General features: G+C 45.7%; 1 protein-coding gene across 6 annotated transcripts in view; it reads left to right on the top strand.

Moving 5' to 3' along the window:
• RNF130 (ring finger protein 130) overlaps positions 1 to 15,498 on the top strand; it is a 515,862-nt gene that overhangs the window by 399,272 nt on the left and 101,092 nt on the right. The window lies entirely within an intron of this gene.

Raw genomic sequence — 15,498 nt, 5'->3', positions numbered from 1 at the left:
GTTTTCTTAAGGTGAGGAATCTGCTTTTAGATAGAGAATCCATGATATTGAACTTTACCAAGGATACATAACTTGTTATCCTTAATCTGGCAATTCATACAATCACTACTGAGGTAACAAGTGAACAGCATTTTATGTCGAATTTCTTACTGTTCAGCCATGTGAAAGTTGTGCGTCTATCTTCAGGACTACATGCCTTAATCCTCAAGTGATTAATCAACTTCCACACCAACTACTGGTGGATAACATGAGTCTTGGGTCAGAACATCTGATGAGAACTTTTAATAGGCTACCTGACTTAAGCTATCTCTTCTGGCGGCTTTTGTTCATGAATTTGTTGTCACAAGCTGGTTGTGTAGACGGACATATGAATAAGATAGTTTACCGGAAGTAACTCAATCCCCGCTAAATACAGTAGGTATTTTTATGCCGATATTTCAGCCTACATTATCTTCATATCGACCTCAGGTCCTTAGTCGAATCCAGTTATACATTTTTGAGATTCTCTGGTGGTTTAAAGTGTCGGGTTATTTCATTTTGTGCTATATTTAGACAGCTCATCATATTGATTTCCTTATTGATCTCGTTAACCCTTTGTGTCCGAGTGGTGAATTTGTTGCTGCCTGTGTTTGAGATCGGGTCAGATTTGCATGTGCTCCCTGCAGGTGCCAGGCAGTGCAATTTTGAAGTGCGGAACACCACTCTCATGCTGATTTCTTTCAGTGTCTGTACCCATCAAATATTCTTTCATCTGTCACGAACAGAAATATGATGCTATGACCCCCAGAATCATCGGGCGCTTTCTCCTCCCATGCCCATTGTACGATTTGAAAAAAAGTGTATGTGCCTGGATGGTGGTGCTGCTTGCTGCCCCGTTGGTACGAGTGTGGTGTATGGGATGAGGTTCAAAGGGCCCCTTTGTTCTTACTCCTTCGCACCGTGATAAACTATTACATATGTAATATTTAAAGTTAGGCAAAATTAACCGAAATGGCGTTTTTATTATTATTTTATTTTAAAACCTTCTAGAAGCTTAATATGAAGGAAGACACCCTCTGCCCCCTCACTTTTTGACAAGGCCAGATCAGTTGAACTACTGTCAATAACGACAGCAACATCGTTTAATCTGTGCCAAATGCTCAAACGTAAAGTAATTATTTCATAAGGGGAATCCATAATTACTGTGCATGTAAATGGCATGGAGCTACCTGTCCAGTACTGTGCCACATACCACATGGCCCTCAGTCTCTGTGTAGCCTCCCTTTGATGTATCCCGTGCTACCGTCTTAAGACGCTGTTCCATCCAAAATTGTATTTTGGATACAAACACAAGGTTGCACTTTTAAGTTCATTTGTAAACAGCTTTGTAAGAATAAACACTTAAATTAATTGCCAGAAGTGAAAGCATTCGCTAATTTGCAGAAAAGGTGGTAACATCTGTACTGAATAAACCACATTTCTTTGTTCACGAACGAGGCACATAATGGTGGTATAGATGGGGTTTTCATTGCATTATTTTGACATATGAAATCAGTGTGTGAGAGTTAACCCCATTTTTTCCTGGTTTCTTACAACCTTTCAATGTCTCCAGCGTTCAGACTAAGCTCATCTGTTGTATATACAGCGCTGTGTATACTACAAGGGGTCATGTAAACCTCTGGGGCTAGCACTATTCATGGAACCTTTTATAGTTGAAGTACCACTGCGGGCTGCATTTTGCTAAATGTTTAGAGGCTTAAATCGAAGCAACCCTAATTGTGCTCCTAAAATACAGCAGTGTCATCAGAAAATTTATATTTATATATAGTTTTGCGATATTTGTCCAAAAAGGAACATACTAGATAATAAAGTCAAATAATTTCAAACTAATTGCAAATTATCCTTCACGCACCCTTTCCTCTTCAGCCTGGTCGCCTTACCTTAGGCTCCAGTCTGATGCACTGAGGGACGGGGCTAAGCTGTGCTCTGCCTGAGAGCGATTGGAGCACACCAATTTACATGAGACATACCCAACTGCGAAATGACAAAAGACATGGCAGTTCATGCTCCCCTGCTTTTCTGTGCTCTGCTGCTGTAACATTTCGTTGTAGCGTACTGCTTTCCCAAATCCTCGATAAAGAAAAAGAATAGTCTCTTCTGCATCAGCGCATGCACTCATGCTTGCAAGAAATAATTTTTTCTACAAGGGCTGTGAAGCCCGCCCACTTCTTGCCATTTGTTGGCTTCATTGTCTTTTTTACTTGCTGACCTATAATTGGCCTCCATGTGCTGGCTTCACATTCCTTTCTTTAGTGTGGAGCATGGACCAAGCGCTGATTGCTTCATAGCTTGATTAGTGTTCTTCCATTGGCAGTGCTGTGATTGAGTTACTGTATATCTTTTTTTCTTTCTTTTTCCCGTTGTACTGCTTCTTCTTTTCTTTCTTCTTCCATTCGTGTTGCTTCTTAAGTTGTCGCTGTTGCTTATTTCCTCAAACCTACTCCCTCTTATTGTCCATGTTGCTGCTGTACAACATGGTTGAAAACAACATTGGCAAAGCCAATATCTCTTGCATAGGCGAGACCTCTTGGCTTTACCAATGCTTGTTTAATGTAATTGCCCTTTTGTTTTATGCAAAAGAGGAATGACTACCAGTTCACTGAAAAGCATTCCTCTTTTTTCCACAGGCCACAATGATTATAAACAAGCATTTGCCACGCAATAGGTCTCGCATTTGCTTGAGTAAGCGCTATTGGTGGTGTTAATGCATAACCAGACTTCCCTTGCCACATAAATTGGCCAACCCTGTGGTGTAATTTGGTCCTCTCTGCCACATAATTCCAGTGGCCCTGCATATAACTAAATCACTTCCATTTACAGTCTTCCTCTATCTGGAGCAAAAATGAAAATATTACCATTATTTATTATATTTTTATATATTATTATTTTGGGCTCCCACCCCAACCTAGTGTGGGTACCTGGAGATGCCCTAGACAGAAAGAGCACATCATGTGGTGAGTTATGGGCAAAAATGTTTTGTGAAAGGAATGCCCCACAAAGCATTATGGGGCGAGTTTCTGGGTGCAGCGAATATTGTATTATCTTGACTCTAATGCACAGAACAGCCCCTAGAGGGCACTACCATAAAAATAACATTTGTAAGAAACATGGTCATGTAACCATATAGTCGGCTCTTAGAGAGCATAACCACATTAAAAAAGAACTGCAGAACGTAATACAGTGTAACCATATATTTAGCCCCGATAGGGCACACTTCATTACACATTTTCAGGCCTAGCAGGCCTACTAGAATAATATTACAAACAAGGCCCTTAAAACACAAACTACTCCCAGTTGTAAAACAAAAGTTCCAGCCATGAGAGAACATAAAACACTTGAACCCCACCCAAACTCCTGTAGGGACCCAGAGATGCCATAGACAGAAAGTGTGTGCCGTGCTGAACATTTTGATGGTTGTCCTAAGACTACCACACAGTGAGTTAGGGGCCAAAATATTTTCTGAAAGGAATGCCATACAAAGCATTATGGGGCAAGTTTCCAAGTGCAGCGAATTTTGTAGTATCTTGATTGTAATGCTCAGAACAGCCCCTTGAGGACACCATAATAAAAATAGCATTAGTATGTTATTAGTAAGACATGGTCGTGTAACCATATAGTCAGCCCCTAGAGGGCATAACGACATGAAAACAGAATGGAAGAAAATAATGCAGTATAAACATATATGAAGACCATAAAGGGTGCAGTGCCTTACACATTTTCAGGCCTATCAGGCCTACTGCAATACTATTACAAACTAGGCTCTTAAAACACAAACTACTCCCAGCTATAAAACAAAAGTTCCAGTCATGAGAGAGCTTAAAAAGACATTGAATGGTGGGAAAGGTTACTCTTCTCAGGTCCCCTCCAACATAGTTCGGGGACCCAGAGATGATTTAGACAGAAAGAATGTGTCATGCTGAATGGTTTGGTGTCAGTCCCATTGTCATAGGACCACCACAGACTGAGTTTTGGGCAAAAATGTTTTGCAAAGCATTATGGGGCGAGTTTCATGAGTGCAGTGAATATTGTAGTATCGGAGAAGGATTTCTGTGGTTTTTTTTTGTGTTAAATGTTCCAGTTTGTATATTTTCCAAATGCTAAACTTGTTAAGTGGCACTCATGTAAAGCGCTCCTCAGATCGAGGTCACGCTATGTGAAACTTCACGTAGCCATGTAAAGCGCTCCTCTGATCAAGTTTGCGCTAAGTGAAACTTCACGTCGTCATGTAAAGCGTTCATTCGATCTAGTTTGTGCTATATGAACCTTTAAGAAAAAACAAAAAACTATTAAATACATTAAAAAGACCCTTCTCCAGATTGCAGCGTATGTGCGCAGACACCACAAAGAAACCGCAGCATGCCCAAAACAAGGAATACGAAGAAACAACATATGGCCACGTAGAGCACGGCAGAAGAAAAAAGTAGTGCACCCAAACTAAGGTATATGGCCGATCGTGCTATAATCCATGTAACAGGATCAGTCTCCAAGGCTGTAACAAACCAGTCTGAAGGCGGGACAAACATACTGGAGTGTAGATCCCTAAAGCTTCACTTGTCGAAGTCTGAAGTTGCAGTTCTTTTACTTTGGAAAAGAGTCCAGGAACATAATTGTCAAAACCTGCCCTTTTAGTGCAGGCCACACCATACTTAAAGTATTGCAAAAGGGGGATGGTGTGGAATCCAACATGAGTGAGCCTTGGGCAACACCTTACCAGTGTGTGCCACCTCCCTTTTCCAAGTCAGCATTACAAGCTGCATCCAGCACATGCTTGATTCTGAGTATGAAGAGGAGGAGGATGCTGATTGAACAGAAGTTTGGGAAGAAACAAAACTTGGACATTGGTGTCTCTATGAAAACCCTGGGCCATTCCATAAAACCTAAGCAGTACCAGCAGATGGGAAAAAAAATAGTAAACCTGTGCTGGGTAATAGTCTTCATATCACAGAAATAACTCCTACTACGTCATGACAGGAACAAATTAAAATGGACATGCATGGAGCTAGGTACTCTACAGCAAGGTGTGAGTGGCATCTTTCTTGCAGGCTCCTGCCTTGTGTTCCCCTTCTTATGCCACAACCACAAAGATGCAAGCTCCTACCATGAGTAGTGGCAAGCAAAAACAGATACAGAAGATACAAGGAGTGTCTTCGCCACAGCCCTTACTGATGAGTGTGCTATGCAAGAGAACAAACACCTTTCTCCCGGCGGGCGTGATCAGGTCACGCCAGCCATCTTAAGGCCTTTGTTTTGAAGAGGGGAACAAAACCAAGGCCAGTCTCTATCTGAGCAACGTGCCCCCAGAGAGGCACTGATTACTCTGCGCCACACAGGGCGGCCTGTGGGAAAGGAGCTGGTTGACCACCAAGCAGCTCCTGACCTACAACTGGAGACCTTGGAAAAGCAAGGGATTCTGCTTATTACGCCTTAATATGTTTTAGAGGTTGGCCTTTGTTACTTTGCCCCATAGGTACAAGCACAACAAAGACACTGATTTGGGCTGTTCTGTGGTCAAAGTTGTGGAGAAGACTTGAATGAGCACGTTTTTTTATGCAACATTGTGTTGTGTGTCATTCATTAAATGCAAGGCCAGGACGTTGTGGGCTGTAGCATTGGGCAAACCTGCTCGACTAAAAAGCTCTACAAATGGTGACCTGGATGGAACTCCGTTTATTTCTGATGGATACAACTACCTGTGGATTCCTCACCTTATGAATTCTCCTATGCGCCAGCATCCAACTGAAAATTTTCTTCCCAGCTCTCCACGTCGACGAGGACGTCACAATTGCACAGATCCACGCAAGTCCGTCTGACGTCACCGTGCCAATAAGAGGTCCTCGCCGGCGTGCTGACGTCAGTTCCCTTTTTTCCGTGCATTCGACGCTAATGGTTTTCTCCTAGCTCTCGCTACTGTTGAAGGTGTTCCATCTTGTTAATAGTTACAATCCTATTTCTGGTTACAATGTCTCCTCCTAGGAAGTCGGGATTTAAGCCATGTCGAGAGTGCGGGGGTCGCATGTCGGTTACTGGACCTCATGATGATTGCCTTTGGTGTTTAAGCTCTGAGCAGGACGTCGAGGAGTGTATATCCTGCCAGAGCATGAGTCCTAAGACTCTGAAGGAGAGGGAGGCCAAACTCTTTTTGGCCAAGGCCAAGAAGGGACATTCGAGTCATCACAGGTCCTCTTCTCACACTTCATCGAAGAAACACAAGAGGCGACATCGACATTACTCTCGGTGTCGCTCGGCTCAGAGCCGTTCAAGATCCAGGTCTCCATCTCGGCAGCGCCGTACGACATAGAAGGTTAGTCCGACTGTGACTCCACAACCTCAGAGCCCTCAGGCTTCTCCGGTGCCTTCGGTCTTCGAGGCAGTTGCACCTCTGGAGAGTCCTCGATTTTCACCTGCTGCACAGGATTTGGATGTTCAGCAAGCGCAGGTGCAACATGGAGACCAGCGGTATCCTGCCTTCCGGCTCCGGGAGCGGATCCGGCGGCATTTTTAAATGCCATGTTTTCTATGTTTAATGCTATGGCCCCTGCTGGTGCACTGGCTGGTTCCACGGGCCCGTTAGCATTTTCGTTGGGCTCCCCGGCTCCTTACAAGGCAGCGGCATTTATGCCCTTCTATCCGGCTGAGGGTGCCGGTTCGACGCAGATGACGTCGCCTCGAAGTCCTGCGGTTCCGATAACGTTGCGTTCCAGACCTACGGCGCCGATCTCATCGCCTCATCAGTCGACGCCGATGATGGAGCCTCAGGTGTCCACAGCACCCTTGGGATCCACTCCAGCGCCGGATCCAGATTAGACCGAAGTCAGCCTTCTTCTCCTGTTCTGCGCCTTACAGTTCTGAAGCCGGTGTCATCAACGTCGGCTAATTCTGTGTCGACGCCGAGGTGAGAGGCCAGGCTGAGGTCGCGTAGAAAGGCTTTGAGACTTTTTGAAGAAGAAGAGTACCAGCGGCAGTTGTTGGAAGAAGGGGAGATTGTGGAGCCCTTGGGAGAATATCAAGGGCTGGATTCAGACACTTCCCCGGAATGGGACCTCTCTTAACCATGGGAGTTTACGGAGGAGGCGGCCTCTTTCCATACTGTGATTAGGAAGGTGGCACATTTTTGGGATCTTCTGTTGCCTGCTGCAGAGATCAAAACAAATATTCTGACTGAGGTCCTGCACCCTTCTCCTACTTCGGCGGATCCATTGCTTCCGTTTAATGATGCTCTTACGGAGCCTATCTTAGAGCTATGGAGGAAGCCGGTGTTGTCACCTGCTGTCAATAGGTCTGTGGCAAGGAGGTACAGAGTGGCGCCTGGGGATCCGGGGTTCTTATAAAAACATCCTACCCTGGAGAGTCTGGTTGTTCAGGCCTCTTGTTCCACACGGTGTGCACCAGGCTCCTTCCCTGTGATTCCGTCGGACAGGGAATCCAAAAGGATGGAGCAGTCGGTGAAGAAAACTTTTTCTTCTTGCAGTATGGCACTCAAGGCAGCAAATGGTACCTGTGTTCTCGGCAGATACGTGCACGCCCTGATGGATTCAGCTAGGGCTACGGTTCCTGACCTGCCGCAGGGGGTGCAGGGACAATTTGGAGAACTCCTATCGGATGCTCAAGCTGCAGCAAAACAGATAATCCAGTCTGGCCTGGATTCCACAGACTCGGTGGCCAGGGCGATGGGTACCTCTATTGCTACCAGGAGGCACGCATGGTTGAGGTCCTCTGGTTTTTCCTCTGATGTACAGACTGCTCTCTTGGATTTGCCCTTTGATGGGGAAAAACTTTTTGGTGATAAAGCTGACTCTGCCCTAGAGCGCTTTAATGACAGTCGGGCCACAGCAAAGTCTTTGGGTCTGCAAGCCTCCTCTACTTTCAGATCCTTTCGGAGGTTCAGGAGGTTTGGGCGTGGAGCCTTGTACCGTGGGAGACCCCACTCCACAGTCCAACAGCCTACCAGCCTCGCTAATAGGTCCTTTAGAGGGCGGGGGAGGGTTCGGACAAGAGGGGCCACCCAGCAGCACCTTGCATCATCCTCTTCCTCTGGAGGACAAAAACAAGGGAAGCAGCCCTAGTTTTCTGCTCATTTTCAACCACACTTCTCCTGTAGGGGGAAGATTACGTCTTTTTCTCCACAAGTAGGAGTTAATTACAACAGACTCCTGGGTTCCGAACATTGTGAGGAAAGGATATGCTCTCCCTTTCCAGGAGTTTCCCGCTCCCCCTCCTCCCCGCCCCTCGTTTTGTTCAAAAGACCATCTCCTGTTGTTGCAGCAGGAGGTTCAGATCCTGTTGTCAAAAGGCGCAGTGGAGTGGGTTCCAGAGCAGGAAAGGGGTCAGGGTTGTTATTTAAGATACTTCCTGATTCCCAAGAAGGACAGTTGTTTGAGACCAATCCTAGACCTGCGGATTTTGAATTCGTTCCTCAAACAGGAAAAATTCAAGATGCTGACTCTGGCACAGATACTTCTGAAGTTGAATAGAGAGGATTGGATGGTGTCTGTCGACTTGCAGGATGCCTTCTTTCATACCCCTATACTCAAGTCGCACAGGAAGTATCTCCGGTTTGTGGTGGGGTCGCAACACTACTAATTTGCGCCCCTTCCGTTTGGTCTTACTTTAGCACCTCGAGTCTTCACAAAGGTGATGGCAGTGGTGGCAGCAAGTCTCAGAAGGAAAGGGATATCGGTATTCCCTTACCTGGACGATTGATTGATCAAAGCCAAGTCTCCATAGCTTGTGTTGCATCACTTGCAGATGACAACTCAGTTGTTCAGTCTGGGTTTTACGATAGATGTACCTAAGTCTCACCTGGAGCCCTCTCAGCGCCTCCTGTTCATAGGGGCATTACTGGATACTACATTGAATCGGGCCTATCCTCCTCCTCGGCGGATTCAGGACATCCAGGTGTTGATTCCAATGTTTCAAAATGGAGCGGTTGTTCCAGTCCTCAAGGTCCTACGCCTGCTCTGTCTGTTCGCTTCTTGCATTCTGTTGGTCAGTCATGCACGTTGGCACATGAGGGCTCCCCAATGGTGCCTCTGCAATTAGTGGTTTCGACACAAAGGGGATCTCGAAGAGTCGATAACGATCTCCAGAGACGCTGCAGCGGATCTACGATGGTGGGCTGTGGACAGCAACCTTCCTCAAGGAAGGCCGTTTTCACTGCCACCTCTGGTGGCCACGGTCATGACGGATGCTTCCACTCTAGGGTGGGGAGCTCATTGGGGGGGACCTGGAGATCAAGGGTCGTTGGTCTCCAGTGGAACAGACTTTTCATATCAATCTGTTAGAATTGCGGGCGATACATCTGGCTCTTAAGGCCTTCCTCCCTTCCTATTGCGGTCAGTCAGTTCAGGTCCTGATGGACAACACTAATGTGATGTGGTATATAAACAAGCAGGGAGGAGTACGGTCGTATGTTCTCTGCAGAGAAGCTCTGCGACTCTGGTCCTGGCTTCAGGACCATCGGATTTGCTAGGTAGCGAATCATCTGGCCGGAGTGCTCAATGTACATGCGGACACTCTGTTGACATTTTTGCGGTCGATCACGACTGGCGCCTCCATCCGGATCTGGTCCTGCACATCTTTCAGATGTGGGATTTTCCAAGGATAGATATGTTTGCCACTCTGGAGAACACGCACTGCGTGTCATTCTGCAGCCTCCAGTATACGGTGCAAGAAGCTTTGGGGGATGCGTTTCAGATCTCTTGGTTCAACCAGTTGGTTTACGCATTTCACCCTATACCCTTGATTCCTTGGGTTCTGAGGAAGATTCACCAAGAACGGGCTCGGGCCATTTTACTAGCCCTGGATTGGCCAAAAAGGGTGTGGTACATGGACCTTCTCCAACTCTCGCTGTGCCCTCCACTCCGTCTCCCTCTCAGGGCAGACCTCCTCTCGCAGTCGCAGGGGCAGGTTTTACACCCCCACCTCCAGAGCCTGCACCTTCATGCCTGGAGATTGAACGGGGCAACCTGAGTTCTTTTTCTCTCCCACCAGATGTAGTGGATGTTATTCTATCGGCCAGGCGACACTCCACTAAGACCCTTTATGCTGGCAGGTGGGAAAAATTCATGGCTTGGTGTGGAGAGAAGCAAATTGATCCTTTGAGGGCCCACCTCTCCGATATTCTGTTATTGGCTTTAGATTTAGCACAGAAGGGTTGTGCAGTTGCTACTGTTAAGGGCTATTTGGCAGCACTGTCAGCCTTTTTTTGCCTCCCATTTCAGCCCTCCTTGTTTAAATCGCCTATTGTTATTAGGTTCTTAAAAGCTTTAACTAATAGGTTTCCTCCCACTCCTTTTCATATGCCTCAGTGGGATCTGAATCTCGTTTTAACTTTTTCAATGGGGTCACCATTCGAACCCATGCATTCTTGCCTGCTAAGGTTTCTAGTTCTTAAGACTTAAGATGGTTTTTCTGATAGCTATAACCTCGGCTAGGTGGGTTGGTGAGCTTCAGGCTCTTTCTGTTAAACCCCCCATTACCTTATTCTTTCCGGATAAAGTGGTGCTGAAAACCAGGGCGGCTTTCCTACCAAAGGTTGTCACTTCCTTTTCAGTAAGTATATTCCAAAAGAAATCCATATATGCCATTCTACAGTATTATGTATGTGTCCAATCAATAACATTTGCTAAAGCTTAATGGTCAACAAAAAGAACGATTCTACCACACCCATTTTTTAAAATCTGAAAGTTGTTTTACCAACCTAAGTACTTTAACATCCTCAAGTAATAATATGTACCTTGTTATACTGTTTGCTCCCATTTTTTTGTTATGTTAAGTTATGATGGTGATAGTCATTATCCTGGCTCTTGATGCAGTTCCTCTGTATTCTGGAAGAAGTCATAATAATATTCTTAGGTATTACCAGTCACTTGTAAGTATAAACTGCGTGTATTCTATAACTAGAAAATGTAGCTATTTAGCTGTTTAGAAGTTATTGCAAGGAGTACCACTAGCAGAACACTCTATTATGTAGAGCCTGGAAGCAGGTGAGGGCAGTCGCGGCTCGCTGCGCTTTGAAAGGGGCCGGGTGGGACACAAAACATTAATTTCAGAAGTAAAATTAAAAAATTAAGACTTAACTGTGTGCCGCGCTGCCGCTCCTCCATCTCCTCAGCAGGCACAGGCTCTCTCCAGCGTGACAACACAGTGCCGGGTTGGAGAGAGCACAGTGCACACATGTTTGGCCGGCCCAAGACGGCCAGCCAAACACATATGCGCACTGAGGGGAGTGTACAGTGCACAGTGCACTGTGCACTCCCCTCGTCCCTGTCATCCCACATGGCCCTGCCCCTTTAACAATGAAAAATAATAAACATAGTTTATTATGATTTTGTTGTAAAAGGTTTGTAGCTGCTGGTGCTCACGGGGAAATGTTCCTCTGCCATAGCCGAAGAGCCGCCTCTAGGTGAGGGATTGGGGAGTGCTTGGATATGGATGACACAGTGCAAGAAAAAGAATGGCAGGGTGACAGAGCAAGCGAGTGCAAGAAGGTGCGAATGAGGGAATGAGGGAAGACTGGGAATTAGCGTGGCAGGAGAGCAGGAATGAGGTGCTAGGACTGCTTGAAACCCATCACCACAACTTAATTGAAACAGCAATGGAACAATGGAACCTTCCACACCCATCAAAACAATATCAAATCATGAAAACGCATGAAAGCCAGTGACTAAAAGTGGTGCGGGGGCACATAGCTCACTGTTCCTATATACAGTACTTGTTAATAATCTCCAGGACAGTTAAAGGTGTCTGTAGTGCAATCTAATGAAGCCTGGCGATTGGAGGACATTCGAGTCACACTAGACACTCAGACAGTTCACCATGACATAAGCAGGCGTTAACAAACAGGCTCTGGTTTGCTGTCTTCAAGACATACTGAGCGCATCCCATACAGATCCTCATTGGCACCAGTATAGGCCTGTGGGTCAATGCAACATGGATTCAAGTTTTATTTTCACCTTATGCTGGCCACAGTTATTCTTCCTGCACACTTAGCGTGGCCACTGTGCAGTGGCTATAAACTGACTCCCCCATGCTCAGAATTGTTTGTGCCTGAGCCACTAAGCATGTCTTTGTTACGCTGCAGCTGGTTCTTTTTCTTGTGTGAAACAATTTAGGGCAGAGTTCAAGGATCTAAATTCTAAAATACAGCATGTGCACCAGTCGTGGTTCGCAGAGCAGTAAAGGGGCGGTGAGGCACGTGATGGAGTAGGTACAAAACAAAGGACACCATTTAAAAAAAAAAAAAAGCTTACCTGACTGTGCCGCTCTTCTGGCTCCACTTGTGGGCACAGGCTCCCAGACTGCCTTGCTGCCAATCTTAACACTGCTCTCATGCTGCTGGCAACACAGTGCTGGGTTGGAGAGAGCGCACTGCGCATTTGTGCTTGGCTGGCCCGAAATGGCCGGCCAAACACACATGCGCACTGAGGAGAGTGCACCGCACTCCCCCTACATACCTGTCACCCCGCATGAACCTACATTGTTTATTATTATTTTATTTTTAAAGGTTTGCTGCTGCTGGCGGGCAACGCTTCTCCACCATAGCAGATGAGCCGCTGCTGAGGTGCACTAAAGTGTGAAAGATGTTACCAAACAGGACATTAAGTGTTTGTAAAATATTTAATCCAGCACAATCTGAAGTAGTTAGCTGAGAAGTAGAGGCGAAATACTTGAATTTAGCCAACGGAAATGTTTTGGTTTTATGATATACTACTTGGATACCACAGAAAAGCATGGGTTTCCACAAGGCCAGTACTGGAGGATTGGTATCTATCCCATGGAAGAGAGTATGTTTCTTGGTTCTGAAATCTCTTTAACATCATTGTCACCATGCAGCTTTGTGGGAAGGGAACTGTCAGAAAGAAACTATATGAGGTTCAGCTCAGGTACATGTACTTACCTCATCCGTTTTTTCATGCTATTTCCGCGAGTCATTGAGCTTAAATGCCTTCTTTTTATGGATCTCCTTATAATTTTGTAGTAGAAAGCTTCCTTGCAAGGGTTCTCTGTTTAAAAAAAAAAAAAAAAAAAAAGTGCATGTGTCTCACAGAGTTTTTAAAAAGTTTAAATTATTTATCTGATGGAATGAAGAGCATTGGTGGTTATGATCTGATATTCAGAAAAGGGGTGTGCGGAACTCACCAAGTATTCTGCGGAATTCTACAACTAGGCAGTGTGGGTATTTTGTGCTATAAGTGGATACATTTTCCCTAAGGAAATACTGCAGTCAAATTCCACGTGGCATCCTCACATATACTCTGCAGTGATAAAAACTTTTAACTTTAAGGGCACCGACTGGTATGCTGTGGTTTCTAAAGTTTTGAAACCACTACATATCACTTGTCCCCTTACATACTCTGTAGTAATTAAAACTTTTAAGGACACCGAGTGGTATGCAGTGGTTTCTGAACTTTAGAAACCACTGCTTAATTTTTAATTCCACCGGTGGAGCAGTGGAATTTTAATTTAGCAGTAAAAATTCTTCCCAGGCCTACTCAAAACCAAACCTTCAGTTCAACTTGTTAGATGTAGTTTAGACCTTCCCGTTGAAGGTATTTGTGCAGGTCGCCTTTGCATCTACAGTCTCAGCTGAGAACCACCCAAAGACTGTAGAGGCCCCACCGTCATGGCAAGGCTGTTTGTTTTGACAAAAGTCCTCCTGCCCACATCTCTGGAGCATTTTCCTCAAAACAGAAGCATCTGCAGTCTGCTTGTCTAGGTGGCTGGTTGCCATTTTTAGGTTTTGCCCGCACACATGCTTGCGAAATCTATTGTTAATTTTAAAAAAAATAACTTAAAAGGGGCTTAGAACCAGCCCCTTACTTACCATTGGCTTACTCCAAGGTCGCGCTGATTTACATGCTGCTGATTGGCTAGCATGTCATCTGCACGTCACATCCTGTTGCCTCCTTCGTCTATCTTGCTGTCGAGTTGCCTCTGGACCAAGTACTCCTTCCGGTCACTTCCCATTGGACATTGGCCAGTGTCCTTCCCCTGGCTATAAGGCTGAAGGTACTTCTTTTTCTTTCTGCATGCCGTCTTCTTTCTTCGTTGCTGTTGTCTTTTTTCTTTCTTTATTGCCGTCTTCTTTTTTCTTTCTGCATACCGTCTTCTGTCTTCTTTCTTTGCTGTCTTCTTTCCCACTTTCCGTCTTCTGTCTTTTTTCTTTGCTGTCTTCACTCTGTTGTGAAGCTGAAGATTTGTGCCTATTGTGCAACTCCAAAGGCACGTTAGACACATCATATTCCTGTGAAGTTGACTCCTTGACCCAGAACACATTTATTTCTGGGAAGTCGTTAGATAGGTCTGCTTTACTTGTTCCAATTTTTTTTCCTGGTTCGCTTAATCTTTCTTCACCATTCAGTTTCCCTACTGCTGCCTGCATCTTTTGTTCACCTATCGGGAACTGCTCTCCCTGACTTTTTTACAACAGCTATTCTCTCTGGGTTTTTTCTGGCAAGGCTGTGGCAAGCGGAACACTCTGGTATTAGAAGTCACGTTCTGCTGGGGTAACAGTGAAGCTCTGGAAAGGGTGATTTAGTTGTGGTGGTCCTTCCTGCGAGCAACGGATGATTTTTCTGTTCAATAATGGTGTTATTTGTATTATTTTATGCCTTTGGAAGCCCTGTTATCTGACTTGCTTCTTCCTCCTCCGGGCATCTGTGGCTGGAGTTTTAAGTCAGTCTTACCTTCTCGGCTGTCCCTTAGTGGCACATGTGCAGGGCCCGAGGACCAAGTAAAGCAGGGATGGTCCTTGAATGTCTCACAGGTCTGTTTGCTGCACATTTTTCCCTGCCTCACCCCTTACTTTAAAGCCTTCCCTCCATTACCTCCATGCCACCTCACTTCTGCTTTCGTTTCCCCCTCTTTCTCTTTTCTCTGCCGCTCCACTCTTGTCTACTGTCTCTTTCAAATCAGCTCTCTCTCTTTGACTGTTGTCACCCCCTTACCACTCTCCTTTCTTTTCAAACGTGTGCTCCTAATGCAGGGCAGCTGAGCCAGGCTTGTGCCTCCAGGTTTCTCATGGTGTGGTGGGGTTAGTAGGGGAGGGAAGATGGGTCTGGGGGGCGTGTGATGTCTCTGGCCCTTGTTCAGGTAGAGGGGACTGGAAGGTGTTTCCATGAATTGTGGTAATGTATTCACTGCAGGCAATATGGAGAATTTCACGGCCCAAAACCTCAATCATCATTATTTCCCTTCTGATCGCCTCCTTTGGAAGTCCCCTCTCCAGTGTTGCTCTCCAGTATGTGCCTACTCTCAAGTGGAGAGGCTAGCCAGGCACACTAGGGTTCACCTTTGTTGAAGTCTGGAAACGACACTTGCCTTTGTGAAGAGCGAAGCTCCCCGACTTCCTGGGGCCACTTGTCAATCCAGGTATCCAAATCTATATTTTTATATTTGTCAGCTAGAGAGCGGTGAACTTCATGGTTGATGACACCTCAGCCAACCTAGTAACTATGC

This window comes from Pleurodeles waltl, chromosome 7 (genome assembly GCF_031143425.1).
Source record: "Pleurodeles waltl isolate 20211129_DDA chromosome 7, aPleWal1.hap1.20221129, whole genome shotgun sequence".
In the NCBI taxonomy this organism is placed as follows: domain Eukaryota; kingdom Metazoa; phylum Chordata; class Amphibia; order Caudata; family Salamandridae; genus Pleurodeles; species Pleurodeles waltl.
Note: the sequence above shows the minus strand (reverse complement) of the source record. Positions and strands in the feature narration are given on the sequence as shown.